At 46.7% G+C, this 14,503-nt stretch overlaps 1 protein-coding gene across 2 annotated transcripts in view; it reads left to right on the top strand.

Annotated features, from left to right (window-relative positions):
- The window catches only part of WWOX (WW domain containing oxidoreductase), a 918,103-nt gene that overhangs the window by 112,269 nt on the left and 791,331 nt on the right, over positions 1–14,503 (top strand). The window lies entirely within an intron of this gene.

Genomic DNA, 14,503 nt, shown 5'->3' with positions numbered 1-14,503 from the left:
CCGAATGACATGTCTGTTGAAGGCGTGTCTTGCTTCAGTAGCTGCCAAATGTGTTTCCCTCTGTTCAAAACACGGACCCCCACATGATCCCCTCACAGAAATTGCTAGTGGGTCTCATTTAGGACTGGGTCCTGCCTGCCCTGCAAAGACGTAGACCAGCTCGTGTGAACTATTACGCATGGATCCAATGCAGTTTGTACTTTTTAGGGGCAAGAAGAGTAAGAAGAACTAAGTAGGTTTATAATTTTAAATGGTTGGGGACGAAAGTCAAGAGGGAAATAGTTTATGACACATGCAAATGAGATTAAATTCACAGCTCAGTGTCAATGCTAAAGTTTTGGGTTCCTTCAGAAAGAAAGGACTCGTTTTCTCCCTCATTACAGGAATCCTAGTGGCCTTGGCTTTGCCTCTTGGCCCACAAAACTTACATTATTTACCATTTAGCTCTCAAGGGGGGAGGGCAGGCACTTGCCAACCTCTGACATACAGCAAAGGTTTTCAGTCTTTTCTGTTGCTCCCAAATTCTTTCATTAAACCAAACCTCTTGGGGGAAGTTTGTGGGGCTGGTGGGAGAGGGAGGACTGGCCTGAGCTTCCTGGCTTTAGCCCAGCCAGCCTCACCACCCCACCTTCCCTCTTGGGGATAAGGCTGCCTGGATCAAGAAAACATTTCAGTAAGGCTTGTAAAGACCCAATCTGCACTCTCTTTTCTGGTAGTCCAAACTGCATGGAGCTCTAAAATACAACAGCAATAAGAAAACATTTGTTGGCGAAACTTGTCCTCAGCTGACTTGATCCTTGTCAGCGTCCTGGTTTCTTTTTATTGTCTTGGGTCCTTGATCACCTTTTCACCTAAGAAACATAAATGTCCCTGTCACGATTTCTGCATCCCTGCTGGGGGCATCTCCTGATGCTACATATGAGTTACCTGGGTAACTGAGAAGAACAAGGAATGCCGAAGCTAACCTGCCAGGTTCCAGGCATGCTGTGCTCCTGTCCTGAAGTCCTACAGGTGATCCTACAGGTAGTCCCCACATCCTGGACTGTCCCTTGCCTGCCGGACACCAGGGTGGCATCTCCAGCCCAGCCACACACGTCCCCCTCCACTGCCAACCAGAACCAGAATGGCACCTGATTTGGAAATTAGGTCTTTGAAGCTATACTTTAAAAAAATCTTAAGAGGAACGATCACACAGTTGGTGATGTAGCCAACAAAGAGGAGGAGACACCAAGGACTTTGGGAGCCATGTGAAGTTGGGATCGGCTCTGGCTGGCTTTGGGCAGGCTGGCCTCCTGACTCTGGCTTTCAGAACTCTTGAGATGTTAGGGAGTGATTTTTGTTGTTGTTGTTGTTGTTTTTTTGTTTTTTGTTTTGTGTTCTCAAGCCATCAAGTCTCTGGTGATTTTTGTTGTATAATCAATCCCTAGCAAGCGCTTGAGGAACTTCCCTAAGGAAAAGTGAGCTTTTGCTCTTGATTTGCATCTCTAACTGTCTTTCCCCCTCTGAGCAGTCATTGCAGAGCAGAGGCCTCATGGAATACTTTTGTGCTATTCATAAGTGAATCTGCACAGAATGCCTCCTAGGGGTAGAAGGACCTATAAGGTGATGCCCTTGAGATGTCTCTCCCTCCATCTCATTGAGAAGGCGGGAGAGGAACTGGGTGCCGGTTCTTGCTCTTTTGAGAACTCAAGCAAAGTTGCTAGAAGTCAGGAGGCTCGAAGGACGAGCGAGTGCCACACACCCCTGATTTTGTTGTCGTCTGTCGCCATCTTGGTATCTCTTGACCTACTGACTCCCATCTCAGTGTGCCCTTAACCTACCTTCATATTCCGGCTTTCCATTGTAACCTCATGGTCCATTACTCACCATATTCTGTGAACACCGTGACCAAAGGAGTCCTCATTGCGCAGACGTGAGCACCATGCTCTGTGAATGAGGCGATCCACAGTACTTCCCAGGCTTCCAGGGCAGCAGCTGCTTCCTGTACTAAGCGCTTCTCAGGGTTTCAAGCATGGAGTAGTCAGTTCACGTCAGCAGCTCTTAATTTCTTTTGTTTGGTGTGCTCTTTCTTTGATCTCCATGAACTATGATGGGATCTAGAGTCATTACTTTGATTGGTTTAATTGAGGATCTGCCCACTGCCGGTGGCACCATTCCCTCGTCGGGATCTTGGACCGTAAAAGAATGGAGCGCAAGCTGATTGTGGATATCATTTGACCAGCTGCTTCAAGCTCCTACCGTCTTGACTTTCCTGTCACGAAGGCGTGTACCCTTGAACTGTGAGCCAGAAGCTCTGGCCCTTTATACTGCTTCTGTCAGAGTACTTTATCACAGCAACAGGGAAAGAAGCAGGACACCTCCCCTTTCGCCTTTCTCCAGCCTTGTCCTGCATTGTATTAACCATGGCAAGCCTGGGAGGTGCTGACCACTATGGTTTAATGACTGCCATTGGCAGCATCACATTCCAGCTTGACTCACCTGGTGGAGGCAGGTGTTGGGCCTCATGCCCTTGCCCTCCCTGCTCCGTCTTCTTACTCAACAAACAAACAGGATTATTCGGGGCGTGCAAATGCTGCTGATTAACCAAAAACAAATGTTTTGGGTAAATTCTCTATAGCTACACTCGATTTGGGTCTGAGAAATGGAATTCCTGTCACTGTTGGCTGACAAACACAGCCCTCCTAATAGGATTTTGGCGTAGGAGCCGTTAGTCACACTGCCCCGCGGACTTAAAGAATTGCCACATTGGCCTAACATAATTTTGGTAACTCTGTCTGCTTCTGCCTTGGGTAGAAATAACTCACATTTCACTCTCCATTTTCTTCAATGTGCTAACAGTCAGTCTGTAATACCTGTATTTTGTGCGACATAATTCTGGATATTGTTTCTTTAGCATTTGGGAAAGATAAACCTGAGAGAGGCCAACCATTTAACTTGAGCAATTGTGAAGTTATTTGTAAAATGATATGCTGTCTTTTCTTTCTTTCTTTCTTTCTTTCTTTCTTTTTTAAACCAGTTACTTTATAAAGCTACATTCTCTGGCAAATGTTAACACAACTTCTCTGTGTGTGGGCTAAATAAATATTGGGGCAACATTGACTGAACACAGCCTTTGGGTAAATACTTCTCTCTCCACACGTCTCCTAGTTTATAATGAGGACTTTTTTTTTTTTGTGGTCCCACCAAATGGCACATTCCGTTGTAAATGAGACACAAATCTGTAGGGGAAGGAGAAGTGGGATTCAGGCTTGAGGAGATTTATTGACGAGATGGGAGTGGCTGGTGTGGCATTTCGTGTCTCTCTGCCAGCTGACCCTTCTCCCACCTCTAGGCCTCTTTTGTACCCGTGTGACAGGAGAGGGTGAAGGCACACACTGCTCCGAATGCCCAGGAGGACCGTGAGCCTCCTACCAGGCTACCCCTCTGGGCAATTACCGGACTCATGTTTATGTTTGAACTAGGAGGACTTGGAGTCTGGCCCAATCTGTACTGTGCAACTTGACTTCTTAGGTTGGTTACTGCCCAGCAAAGGCCTTGTTTTCGCTTGCACATTGTGAAGGGATTCTCAGATGGTTGGGGCATCTCCTGTACTGGGTATTGGTCTCCTCCCTCTCCTTTTTCACCTTAGGCGGGCAGCCAACGTAACCCTGTGACACTGCAGGGTCCTCGAGGGTAATGAGGTGACAGTGGTTGCCTTCATTACTTTGCCTGTTGCTGTGACAACATATCTTGACAGCATCAACTTAATGGATGGAGACTTTGTTACTTGGAGTTTGAGGGACAATCATTTCTATCATGGCAGCAAAGTCGAGGCAGCAAGTCACTAACTCCACAGCCAGGAAACAGATCATATGCTTTCTTTCAGCTCAGTTTCTCCATTTATACCAACCCAAGAATGGTGCCACCCACAATGGGCAAGTCCTCCCACCTCAATTCACGACATCAAGAGAATTCTACACATAGGGCATGCCGGAAGCCCACTTGCCAAGTGATTTCTGATCCCACCAAGTTGACACCATGTTGTAATAGCTATCACAAACTATATTTTTCTGATGGAAATGAAGTAATGCTGTCCAGCAGGATTGTGAAAGACAAGACATGTACCTACCATGTCCTGGAGCCTGAAGCATGAGAAGGTGGCCAGCTGCTATTAGCATTCATGGATAATGGCACATTGTCATTTGTACGACACCACCATAGTCCATTCTTCCTCTTGACGATGAAGGAATGGAGACCCTGAAAGTCCAGAATAGGTTCTACCTCTGACTGACTTACCCTTCCCTTGTAAGCCCCCAACTCCTTGCCACATCACCCCATCACATTGCTATATTACTGCATTTATTCATAGTCACATTTATTTATTTTCTACGCTGGGGATTGAATTTAGTGTTTCTCACATGCTAGGCAAGTGATCTACCCGTGAGCTGTATCCCTCTTTTTAACTTGTTATTTTGAGTTAGCGTCTCACTAAGTTGTGCAGGCTGGCCTTGAACTTGCTTTGTAGCCCAGACCAGCCATGGACTGATGAACCTCCTTCTTCAGTCTCCTGAGTGACTATGATCACAAGCCTGCAGCAGCCTGGCTGTGGGTTTTATTCTGTAGTCACATCAACTGCTGTTGATTGTTTTGTCTAAAAAGGATTAAGTATGATGACCAAATCCCACTGAAGAATCCCAGGAAATGCCTGTTTCTTATGCCTAGCATCTCTACTCATGTTCAGGTCTCTGCAGCTCATCCTGTAGGTATAGACTTATCTGGAATGAATTCCATAGTCCCAGAATGCATGGGCCTCAGCCACTCAGTTATCACGGAGCAAAAAAGAAATATTCTCCTTCATTAAGGGAATTCTTGAAACTAATAATTTCCCATATAAAAAGGAACATATGTATTAAGAAAATGGAAAGGCACAAAAAGGAGAGAGAGAGAGAGAGGTGGTGGTGGGGGTCAAATATCTGCATACCTATTCTTCATTTTATTTTTTTAATAAAAATTCAGCTTTCTTCTACAATTCCATACATTATATGTCGAACTTAGATTTCCCTCCCACTGAACCCTTTTTCCTCTTAGCAAGTTCTCCCTTCTGCTTTCCGGATTTCTCTCCCCTTTTCATGTCCACTTAATTTAATCTAATTTGCATGAGACTGGGTATACAGTTATTTACTTGATAGAAAGCAAAATTATCTGGGGCTACATCACTAAGGGGTAAGACTCCTTTCCCCAACAACCATTAACTGCCTACAGCTCCTCAAGGAGGTATGGGACCTAAAGAGCCCTGCCCATCTAACCCATGATGGGGTGACGATAGGCCCAGCCTTGAGCAAGTCTCTTCCAATGCTATGAGTTCATGGATGTAGCAGGCATGCCACGTGCAGATGGCAGTGTTTCACAGACTACTTCCTATGCTCTGGCTCTTGCTGCCCACTCTTTGGGGATGCTCCTTGGACCTTGGAGAGGATGCTATAGGTGCTCCATTTAGGACTGAGCTCATAGCAGTCACTTGTTCTAGGCCCTGTGACTAGTTCTGAGTCTTGCCACTAACCATCCCCAGAGCAGACAGCCTTTGGACAAGGCTGCTTATCCTAGATTTTGGTATCCCCTCTCCCAGTATCCTCCAGGATGTAAAAATGCCCAGCTAGCTTGTTTTGTTTTGTTGTCATGGTACCATGTATCCATGTGAAGGATACCTTTATTTGCGTGAAATGTATTCTGTTCCCACAATCAAAATACTCTATAGGTGCCCAGCTGTACATCTGGTGAGTATGCCAGTGAGGCTTAGGACTTTACAACCACCACACTTCCACCTCTTGGACACTAAATGGTCATGGGGTCAGAGACCCATGGATGAATCATGCTTAGTCCCTGTGTTGTCTTGATATTTGGGTTGTCAGGTCATTGCTGATTGTCTTCACTGGTATGTTACATGACCATGAACATCTCTGCTTTGAAAGCACTAGGACTTCTAGGTCAACATAAAGCAGCCCGAGGACTCCCAATACCTCATAAAACAAGCTGGAACTCCACTGCATCGTGCAGCGCCTGAGCCTCCCTGGACAATCGGGTAGAAGACACAAATCCCAAGGTCTTTCCATGGGAAGCGATGAGCCCAGCATCTCTTACGTTCCCTTAATGGACATGTCTTCAAAGTTGTGTATGGGTGCCGCAGGGGTGTCCGTCATCCCCCAGAATGTCATGGCATGGTTTCATCCTTGGGCTTGTGAAAAGAGTTGTGGATTTGGATGTTTCCTAAGTTAGTTCCTGTCGCACTCCGAGGGCCATTGTTCTCTCCTTCAGTGATGGCAGAGTCCCAGGTGCCAAGATGTGTTAAGACACTCCTGGGTCATAATTAACCTTCTTCAAAACGAAGAGGGAAAGAAAGGTAGGGAAAGGTCTCCTGTAATCCAGAAAGGACAGAAAGAAAGACTCCCTGGCATTCGTGAAAGCCTGCTCTTTTCCTTTCCATATTAAGAAACCTTCTAAGAATACGGCCCTCCTGCAAATGTCTCATCCTCTCCAAACTGAGAGTGTATACTTTGGCACAGGCTATGCCAAGCTGTTTATGCGTGCATGTGCTTGTGTGCTTGTGTGTGTGTGTGTGTATTTGTGTGTGAATGTGTGTGTGTGTGTGTGTGTGTGTGTGTGTGGTCCCCTCCCTGACTCCCTTCTCTAGCATGGCTCACTTGGAGCATCTGTGCCTGTGTTCTCAGGCTGCCCCCAAAGCTTTATTTTCTTTCATTTCCATCATGATTATATGGTAGGACTACTTAATGGCACAGTTTGTTATTTTCTGGAATTAAATAAAATCCATTTGAATTGTGTTCCCTGAAACCCAAACTGCTGCATCTAGATAAAGACAGAGAGAACCCAGTCTTCAGGGTCACCACTGTCTGCCCCCCAAGAGACTCACTTCCCAGGACCTACTCTTTCTCCCTCTCTGTTGAATGCGGCTCCATTTTTGAAATCACTTATTCTGCTAATTTATTCTATACATGGGAGGAGGCGTGGGAAAAGTATTGGTCCCTCCATAAAACAGTTAACAGGAAGCTCAGGGCGTCTTTTAGTGCCAGTTTTGTCTGATGCTGAGAATGGCTCCATCAATCATGGCTGCTCATGTTGAGCCGGTCTTTATGTCAGTTCAGCCATCTTCCATCAAGTTTGATGAAGCAGAGTCCAGGACCAAGATGAATGTCCAAGCCACTTCAGTGGCGTGGAAAGGGCTTTGCTTTGAAATGCCCACGTTGATTTCTTCATATTTTCTCTTTCCTCTTCTGAAGTGAGTTCTTTTATGACCATCACTCATGGGGCTGTTCTTTTCACCTTGTTCACGAGGAGGGATGGTGCCAGCCTGTAAGTGCAGGCAATTGATCAGCTGAGGAGGTGTATTCATTATCTGTCCTCCGTTCTTGAGGAAGGGAGATAAATCCCAGGGCCCCGGAGTGATCTTCAAAGCCACAGGAACATGAGAGGCCCCATTTCCAGTTAGCCCGTAGCCACACAGGACTGGCTAGTTGGAGTCTTGCATGAGGGTGCGTTGTTATCTCCCACGAGATGGGGTAACATGGCCATCTAGAGAGATGGAGTTTTTATGTCTCAGCCACACTGTAGTTTGCACACTTGTTGCCAGAAAACCATGGGATCTCTGGCCTAGCCCGCCGTTCTTGTGTTCCGAAAATATTTGTTGAGTGACTGCAGTGCACAAAACTGTGGGATATCAGGAGGGGGTATGAGGAGCCTGGGGGGGGGGGGATCTGAAGTCCCTGGGCAGCTCAGGGAGGGGAGTGTGTTTCCACTGACACCCTTTGAAGTACTAGGACAATAAGAAGCTGAAGTGTTTTATGAAGTCTTGAAAGTCTTCCCTTAGCGGACCTAGTTCCTGTTGCCAACTGGGGCCTTTCATGGCATGCTGCAGAACTGAGAGGCTTGGGCCTGGAGCAATAGTAAGGATGCCGACCAGTTCTGAAGGACAGTGACAGACGAACAGGGATGTAGCCTGTGAGAATGCAGATGATCGCTGTACCATCCATCATGACCCTGATCTCAACCAAAATCGCTTTTCTTTTTCTTTATGTTAGCTTGGTGAAATCTCTAACTTTGCATATGTCCTCTGATGCTGTGAAAAACTCATGGCCTCCTCTGGCTCTCAACTCCTGAGGCTGCGGTTTTGGTCCCTTTTCCGGTCACCTGGGCATGCACTTGTGGTTCATAGGCGGCAGGCTAGATATGACATTGTTCCCTGCCCTCCCGCCTAGTTATATTTGCCGTCATGCATTGCTTCTGGGTGCATCACTTAATAAAGAGGACCCTGGCAATGGAGTGACCCCTGTGCAAGTGAGCTGTGACCACCCATCTTCTCTGAACAGTGGGGACTGAATGGTGAGTCTCCCAAGGCTAGGCCACTTACTCTGGGATGGGCCAGACAAGCCATGTCAAGGAACAGTGATGCTGCCCAAGGACACACATCAGGTACCCAGCTCGGGCTGGGCTCAGTGCTTTGTGTGTCCACATGTCTTCTTGGCATCACTGAAGGTGAGTGCTCTCGTGCCCCATGCTACAGATGAGCAGCCATGGCTCTTGGGTTGGTCCTGAGGGTGTGGGCAGAATAGACTTGTCTCCAGAGCTCAACTGCCTCGTCAGGCCCTTCTGCTCTTTCATGGGCTCTTCCTGTACCATCATAAGCACTTCACACTGCTCTGGGGATTGTGTCTTAATGCTGGCCTGGGAAACTGCCTTCTGCATTGTCATTGGTGGCGTCTGGAACAGTTCGCGTTCATTTTACATGTGAATCTGGAGCCCTCTTAATTTCTTTAAGTTTTGGCCTGCAATCCGACCACAAGAGAAGGCAGGGTGGTTTTTAAACCATGGAATAGCCTCAGCTGATTTCACTTAGAGGTGAGAAAGCATGGCCTATGGAGGTTGACTTCTGTAACTCTGAAAGTGGGGGATATAAGATTGTAGAAACTATCCTTTGATCACTTTTTCCTGGTGGGGTGGCCTCTCCAGGCGCAGAGAAGAGGATGCAGTCAGTCCTGATGAGACTTGATATGCTGGGCTCAGTTGGTAGTGGAGGAGGGCTCCTTCTTTCTGATGACTAGGGGAGGAGGATAGAGAGGAAGAGGGAGGGAGGGAGGGTGGGACCAGGAGGAGACGAGGGGGGGCTATGATCGAGATGTAAAGCGGATAAATTAAGAATAAATAAATGTAAACTGAAGAGTGTGGAAATATATTCTAGGAAAACAGAAATGATCATTTCAGCAACATATCTGTTTTTATTTTTTGTGCTTATATGATGCCACCCCCCCCACCCTTTCCCCCTCCAGGAATGGAAAACTACAGACTAGATTGTGGCATTGGAAAGGGCAAGCGTTTCCTAGCGTTTTCAGCAGAGATGTCAGGGGAGATGTCAGGGGAGAAAGGACACCGGAAGGAGAAGTGGAGGGAAGCAGCAGGTGTGCCAGGCCCAGGGAAGCTGAAAGTAATAAAGTCCTACAGCACTCAGGGCTGAGGTCAGCTCCCTGGTGAGCAGTGCTGACGCATGCTGTAGACCCGAGATCTTAACCACTACCTTCACCCAGAGAAAGAGTCCTGGCTTTTGGGGGACTGCTCCCTGCTCCTGGGCTCTGTGACCTTGACAGATTGCTTCGAGATCGGTTCCTAATGTTTAAAACAGTAGTGAGCTCTCATTTACAGGGCCGTGTCAGGATCTGATTAGAAAGCATGCAGGTGCCCAAAGTGCAGTGTGCAGTATGGTGTGGGACAGACTTCAGTCCTCCCAATGTCAAGGTACGGAGCTTGGTTCTGAAGATGCTCGTCTGGCTTTCGTTCCGGATGGTGTTTCTGTTTGGCTGTGCGGTTTTGAGTAAGTGGCTTGATTCCACTTGTGCCTTTGTGTCCTCCTCTGTGGCAGAAAGACAGATGGGACGGCACCAGCACCAGGTAATGCTGGTTTAAATGAGATGGTACAACACTTGTTTGGCTTATTGGCATCACCTAACTATGTAAGCTATTGCTGGAGCAAGGAGTCCACAGACCCCAGCTCTGCCGTGTAGGTCACAGCTATGGAGAGCACCACCCAGGCAGGGGAGCACCCTGCTCACGGATGCACAGCCTTGCCTTTTGACGTGGCTGCACTGGATGCTTGAGACAAAGGCGGGGTGCTTCTTACACTCCTTGCTTAGGTACTCTTCCAACATTTTTTAAATGGGGTCTCATTATTGTGTATTCTTTAAGGGCCTGAAAAGCAGAAAGTGCTTATTAACACTTCTTCAAGGGCTCACTTAGGAACTCGCCGGCTCCCTTATCTTCTCGCTGCTTTGGCTAATTCCTCCATATACGCTTTTCCTTTTGTAGCTCTGGTACTGCAGGCATCTGCTCAATGCAAAGGTACTGTTTGGTATGCATGCATGCGTGTGTGTGTGTGTGTGTGTGCGCGCGCGCATGCATGCATGTGTGTACACACGATTTCTTTACTATTTTTCTTTTTAAAGCAACAATAAAGTGCAAGAAACCTCAAGTCTCCATCCATTTGGCCTCAGTTACTGAAAATGCCTCTCACTAATGCTGTTCAGATGGACAGCCAAAGTATATTTACTCAGAATCCAGAAAGATGACCACTGAACCACAATACTTGCACTGGATGGGGTTTTGGTCATTCGCTTGCTTGTTAGCTTGTCTAGAGGGGATTTGCACAGCACAGATACAGACATCAAGAGATTCTAATGTGAAAGGATTAGTCAATGTCCGTCTCCTACCCCATCAGTTTCTCTCTCCTGCCATAAGATTTAGTGAAGGGGAGGTGAAAATTAATGGCCAAATGAAGGTTTAGGGTTACGTTTGGACTGCATTTATCCATGCTCCCCACCCCCATTAGCATGGTTAATTAAGAGCTGTCAATACGTCTTGGCTAGAGTATTTGATTATTTCTTTTTCAGCCGGGAAGATTAGAATGAAGTCTTCAGATCTGGCAAGTGTCACGGGACTTGTAGTGTAAATTGCAGGTTAAGCCCTCATTTTGATCTCTGGGACGAGAGCAAGCACCGTTTCATTGACATGTCATCTGCTATGATCTGAGGGAATGCACAGAGGTGCCCTTTGGGGAAATAGGGGCATTTTGCTCTCGCCTCCCATATTGGAAGGGTTTATTGCACATGAGTGCATGCAGGTGAGCAAATAGCAGGTCGGAGTCCTGCTCCGGAGTTGATGGACACTAGCTCTGGGGGTCTTGACTCAGCTTCCTGTTTACTTTATTTAAAAATTTAAATATATATATGTATGTATATATCCATCTGCATATGATGCATATGAACACACATGATTGCATGCATGTTTTTTCACATGAAGATGTGTATTCATATGTATGAGCCAACAGCAATGGTGAGTAAAACTGACAAAAGCTAGCTCTGTAAAGCCCTCGACTTAAGATTTATTGAAAGGTATTTAGTAAAAAGTATACACACACATATCTCCACTTAGATAAAGTTGGGCTAGGCACCCCCACATGGGGTCTCTGGTGGAACACTTCCCCCAAATGGCGAAGGGCTCTGCGTTTCAGGAGTTCCTTCTATCATTAATGTTAACAATGGCTTTGATTTTCCTTCTATTAGAGGCCTCTCAACTTGGAGAATACATCTTTTCAGCAATTAATTATGCTTGGAAATTGCCAGGAGAGGTAGCCGAGCTGTTATTATTTTTCTCACTAAATATACCTCTAGATAACGCAGCACATATTTACAGCGATGAGCCTGTTTTATTTATGGGATTATAACAAATGATCAAAAACAACCCAAAAAGGGCCACTTAGACCAGCCTCCTTATTTCTCCTTCTGCTTGGCCAATGAATTATGCATGCATTACAAATGGCAGCAAGGAGGAAAGGTCGGTTTAGAACAACACAGATTGGAAAATTACACCATTTGTTTAAACAACATTTATTATTGATTGCTCAGCATAGGGGCCGATAGAAACGCAAATAGTGGCAGGAATATCATCTATTTACCTAGGCCCTGGATAAATGTCGGGCCGCACCCTCTGTTTAGATCAGAATAATTGTTCAAAAATTTCCTGGCCTGTTTTGGAAGAGTAAAGATGAGTGTGTCCAATGACTTCCCGATGCCTTTTAATCTCCACGAGATTCTGTCATTTTCCTGTCACAGAGGACGTGAAATTGAAGTGTTGAAGGTGCCTCTCTTCAGAGCATGTGTTCATTCTTTCACATGACACTGTTTTGTGTGTTTGAGGCTGGAATTTATTAATCCTGGTAATGGAGTGTCATAGCAATGCCTACACATTCTGTCTCTTTTTGTCTCTTTGTTTCTGTTTCTGTCTCTGTCTCTCTGTCTCTGTTTCTCTGTCTGTGTCTGTGTCTCTGTCTCACTGTCTCTCTGTCTGTCTCTGTCTCTCTCTGTCTCTCTCTGTGTCTGTCTGTCTGTCTGTCTGTCTTTCTTTCTCTCTCATGTATGTGCACACACACATGTATTTTCCCCCTTCTGAAATGAGGGCTGAACCTAGCTATCTTGTCTGTGAAAACTAGACAAGTATTCTGCTGTTGAATTATGCTCTCCCCAGTCCTCTTTTTGTTTGTGGGCATGGCCTCACTAAGTTGCCCAAGCCTGCCTTGAGCTCACTCTGGAACCAAGGTCCTCCTGCCTTACCCTCCCCAGTGGTGTGCAGGCCTAGTAGGATGTAGTTTGCATTTGGATCCTTATAGGAACTTTGTGAATAGATGTTTAGCATGTCTGTTTTAAAGATGAGAAAATTGAGGCACAAGGGCATTAAGTGCTCTGGACAATTGCAGGTCTACGCTGAGGTGGTTATGGATCACTCTGTCTCAGTGTCTGCCGTGACTGTCACACTAAGTCTTTTGCGTGGACAGCGTGGCTCACTCTGCAGAGCTGTCCTTCAATCTTCTAAGGAACAAAGGAAGTATTCACTTCTCGGAGGTATTGCTTCATGGTAGATGGCCCCAGAGTGTTGTGAACTACGCAAAGGTGGGATCTAAACAGTGCACCCCGAGAGGCCAGTCTCAGGACCTCTGTGATTATGACTTGGAATGAGATGTCTAAGATGCTGAAACCCGGCATGGCGTTTCAGCTTACACTTGGGACCCTTGTGCCATCTTGTCCAGGAATGACTCCAATCAGGGGCCATACTGCTAATCCCTGTAGTCATGGTGATCGCTGATGCAGCCATCTGCTGGGATGTCAGATTCCTGTGTCAGTAAGGCGAGTTGCTGAGAGGGGTGGTCTTTAAAAACACACACACACACACACACACGCACGCACGCACGCACACATTTTTTCTATGAACAATTCTCCTTTGGGTTAATTCCCATGTGGTCACTTTTGTTGTTTCTGGCAAGATACCCAAAACACTCTTTGGGAAAGAGGGATCTATTTGAGTGCACAGTTGCATGGTGAGGAGTGTGCAATGTCTGTGTCTCTGAGGTAGCTGGAGCCTGCTGCAGAATAGGAAATATTTCAAGGAGTAAAAACATAGAAACCGAGCTGGCCAGAATTGGGGTCAAGCTATAGCCTATAAGCCCTGCCCTTAATGCCTTATACTTGACAGCTAGGGAGGGCCAAAAGGTTCATCACCTGTCTCTCACAATAGCACCTCCTCCTGGAGGCCCACTGCTCAAATGCATGAGCTGGGGTGGGGGTCAGGGGACACTTTACACCCAAACCATAACCATCCCTCCACTGTGGTGTTGTCATGTATAGGTGGTTGTCACCTCCTCAGCATTCCAGGGCCCCCTCTGCTCACTGTTTCTCTGGAAATGCTGTCCTGGGAAGTACCAGGTTCTGTCTGCTCCTTGTCTCCCTAATTCCAGGGTCACGGTCAGGGCATTGAACCACCTCCCTCTGTCCCTGGAGGGCTTCTGGAGAGGGTCCAGAGGGAGGCTCTATTTTGCAAGTGCTGCTCAGAGTCTTCCTAGCCCCTCCCCACTGCATTTCCAGTGCCACCCTTAACTTTCTCCTCCCTCACGCTGAGTGCTTGCGGTGTGTTTGCACAGGCTTTCCACAAGCCCAGGGCCATCGGAGACTGTTTAGCGTTGCCATCACCAATAAGGGCATAGCTGACTTGGCACGCTCAGATCTTGCACCTCCCTCCTGCCCTACCTTCTGGCTCCCGGCTAACAAGCTTTATGAGCTGGTGGAACAACCTTTTTTGAGCTCTTATTTCCAAAGCGGTCAAGCACAGAAGCCTTTCAGAAGTAGGAAAAAGAAACATAACTGAACAAACATACAGGATTTAGAAACTTGGAAGACAAGAACAAACCATATTGCTTCGAGACAAGGGCATAAATTCTTTTGGGAAATGAGCTTTTATGGCTATTTCTGTTGCCACTTAGCATGAGGAGAGACAGTGTGGGGGGCGAGGAGAAAGAGCATTTTCTGGTGGCAGCCTTCCACTCCACTCAGGAAAGTGAGTGAGAGGCATAGGAAATGACACACCCCCTGAAACCAGGAAATAACTCTAAGAGTCACCTGTATTAGTTCCTTTACTCGCT

Source organism: Acomys minous, assembly GCF_964271855.1.
Source record: "Acomys minous genome assembly, chromosome: 14".
Taxonomy (NCBI): Eukaryota; Metazoa; Chordata; class Mammalia; order Rodentia; family Muridae; genus Acomys; species Acomys minous.
Note: the sequence above shows the minus strand (reverse complement) of the source record. Positions and strands in the feature narration are given on the sequence as shown.